Raw genomic sequence first — 3,601 nt, forward strand, 5'->3', positions numbered from 1 at the left:
GGGGGGGGGGGGATGTTTATGTTATGATAGAAATTAGTAGAAATCGAGTTTTAGTTACATTAACTTTGAATCTAATGTGTGCAGGGGTAAAACAAGTTGCTCGGATGGTAAATATCACTATCTTTAGATCTATATTTATGGATTTGAATTACCAAAAAGTAAAAAAAATAAAAATAAAAAATAAAGGTGAAGCTCGTGTGAAGGGGTTATTAAAAAAAATGTTTGTTGGGAAACTCTTATTGATATATTGTACTCCTTCCGTCTCAATTAATGTAATGTTTTTTTAGTCCGATTCAAGAAAAACGTTACCTTTCTATAATTAGTAACAACTTAATTTTGAAATTTCTCATTTACTCCTAATGAAATGATTATATCCACATAAATGTCTAAGATTTGTTTTATATCACAAATTTGAAAAAAATTCATTTCTTTTTTAAACTTTATATTTAGTCAAATAATATCACATAAATTAAAATTAAGGAGACAGTTGAAAGCGAAAATAACCTATAGTGCTTAAATTGTGTCTATCAATAAAAATGTGTATAGAATATAGACTATAACAACAATACTACACCCACTAAATTATCCTATACAAGTAGAGTTTGAAGAAGATATGAAGTATGTGAACCTTACCTTCTATTTTTATGGAATAGAAAGATTGATTTTAACTCATCGACACAGGAAAAGGAAGAAAAAGAAAAGAAGCAAATGTAAAATATAGACTAAGAATATATTATGTATAATAGAAATTGACATCGATATTAATCTATTATGTTCATTATAAGTGACTAATATGATAAGATTATCTTGTGCATAAATGTTTGATTTAGCAATAATCTGAGTAGATATAACTTATTAGAATGATTAATTGTCTAATAAACATGACACGCATAAAGCACGGCCATTATCAGTTAACGTGGCTTTTATTTCACGCAACGTTTCCGTTACCCCGAAATGTTACTCTCTCCATCCAAAAAAATAAATAATAAATGTTCATTTTTAATTGTATAGTTCACAAAATTTTCTCACACATATCTTAAATCCAAAGATGCCATAGATATTGTGAAATGGAGGGAATATTATTTAGAGTACAAATATTTTAATTTTTATTCATGCCCATGGACCCCACATCCCAAAAATTAAACAAGAAAACAAAGAGAAGTGTAGTCTTGGCTAGTTGTAAAGATATATTTTGTTTAATATAATTTAGGAAAAATGGTATGAAATAGCAAACTATTAATTTAAATTAAATGTTATAGTCATAGTTTCTTTTATTTGTAATTCGCAACAAACATTTCATGTTTTTTGCCATCTCATTTGTATATCGAAATATACAAATAGACCGAAATATACAAATGCAGGACCCATTTGTATATCGAAATATATAAATAGACCCAAATACATATATTTTATGTATATGTATACCGAAATATACAAATTAATAGCCATAGCAAGCATAAAATTTGCTATGGAGCGCAATTATGCAAACTATAGCTATAGCATACAAATATGATTTTTATGTTTGCTAAACCTAAAATCTAATCAATTTAATTTTTCAGAGGAGTTTCAAATGAAACCTTCCGGCCCACCCTAACCACCCTCCCATTATTTAGGTGGCACACATTAGGCATCTAGCGTCTTGTTAGATAAGGAACATTTAAGGTTTGTGTGTTCTGTTTTGTTAATGGGAAAATTGTACATAATGACAAACTATTAATTCAAATTAAATGGTATAATCACACTTTGATTTAATTGTGTCCTGTAGCAAACTGTTTGTCAGCGCCTCTCTCCCTCAAACTCTCGCTCGCCACTCTCCTCTCTCGCTCACTCCCTCTGTACTCGTCTCTCTCGCTTTATACAATAGAAGTGTATAAATTGCGTTTCTGTTTGTATAAAGTTAGAGAAAATTGTATATACAGATGCAACTACATATATATTCGTCCTATACACTTATAATTATACAATAAAAATACTTCTCTGCCCAGTTTTATGCTTGTATAATGTATAATTTATGTTTGTATAAAGCAAAAGAGAGAGCGATTTTTGATATACAAATATTTTTGTCAACGATTTATACAAACGAGAGACTAACAACAATTTATACAAATGGCCTGCCAGCGAAATTATACAATTCTGAAGAGGAGCCAACGAATTATACAATTGCTTCTTTTTGTATATATGTATAGCGAAATAGACAGGTTATGTTTATATAATGTATAATTTATGTTTGTATAAAGCAAAAGAGAGAGCGATTTTTGATATACAAATATTTTTGTCAACGATTTATACAAACGAGAGGCTAACAACAATTTATACAAATGGCCTGCCAGCGAAATTATACAATTCTAAAGAGGAGCCAACGAATTATACAATTGCTTCTTTTTGTATATATGTATAGCGAAATAGACAGCTTTCAATTGTATATGTATAGTGAATTATACATGTATATGTTTGCTATGGCGTGCAATTATGCAAACTTTGCTATAGCATACAAATATGGTTTTTTTGTTTGCTATATGTGAAAGTTGCTTGTTAATTGATTAGGAATGCAAATTTGGTAAAGTTGATAACGTATGACAATTCTCTGACTAAAAGAGTACTATGGGTTCTTATTTTACTAGATATGAGACCCCGTGCCAGCACGGGGCCCAATATATGTTACTGTTTCTGTTTTAATTTATGTGGTACATATGAAATTTGAAATTAATCAATTTTTTAGTTTGTTTTTATATATTTTAAGTTGCTAATTATTTGTATTTAGAGTATGTTTTACGTAAATATATTAGAAATCACAATAATTAACAAGTTAATATAAAAAAAAACTTATAAAAAATTCATTGACTTTTGAAATTTCATTTGTATCACATAAATCAGGACCGAGTAATATATATGAAAATTACATAAAACGTACTATAACTCACAATAATTAGCAACTTAAAATATCTATATATCTATATTTCTCCCAATTTATGCGGTATAGATGAAATTTTGAAAGTTAACAAAAACTGTTTATATGTTTTGAAATATTTTAAGCTATTAATTATTATGATTTATTATACTTTTTACATAAAAAAAATTATTTATATAAAGTATAAAAGAGAAAATTTAGAAAAAGGAAACATAAATGTCAGCAGGAGTCCAATCTATGTTAATTTCTATGTTTTAATTATTGTAATACCGATTGAATTTGGAGAGCCAACTAAAAAAATTTAAAGGTTTTTTTTTATAAATTTTAAGTTGTTAATTATTATAATTTATAATATTTTTATTAATTTTAAACCAATATATGTTTTTCTCTGTCTCAATTACATGAGACATATGGAATTCGGAGAGTCAACTAAAATTTTAAAATATGTTGAGTTGTTAATTATTATACCTTATAGTACTATTACGTGATTTTCAAATAAAATATGTATTTTTTAATTTCAATTTATATGTCATTGATATAATTACATATATTAAGTAATGAAGAATTAATGTGTAAATTATGTGACACCTATGAATTTTGGAGTGTAAATCAAATTAGTTATATGAATTTGTTTTAAAAAGCGGTTAATTATTATAATTTATAATACTTTTTATATATTTTTTAAATGATATA

At 26.7% G+C, this 3,601-nt stretch overlaps 1 non-coding gene across 1 annotated transcript; it reads left to right on the forward strand.

Moving 5' to 3' along the window:
• Positions 1 to 2,679: 2,679 nt before the first annotated feature.
• On the forward strand, positions 2,680 to 2,869 carry MIR7996C (microRNA MIR7996c). Its single transcript, NR_130369.1, has one exon. It is a non-coding gene; the product is annotated as a microRNA MIR7996c (primary transcript).
• Positions 2,870 to 3,601: the final 732 nt, after the last annotated feature.

This window comes from Solanum tuberosum, unplaced genomic scaffold (genome assembly GCF_000226075.1).
Source record: "Solanum tuberosum cultivar DM 1-3 516 R44 unplaced genomic scaffold, SolTub_3.0 scf00531, whole genome shotgun sequence".
Classification (NCBI taxonomy): domain Eukaryota; kingdom Viridiplantae; phylum Streptophyta; class Magnoliopsida; order Solanales; family Solanaceae; genus Solanum; species Solanum tuberosum.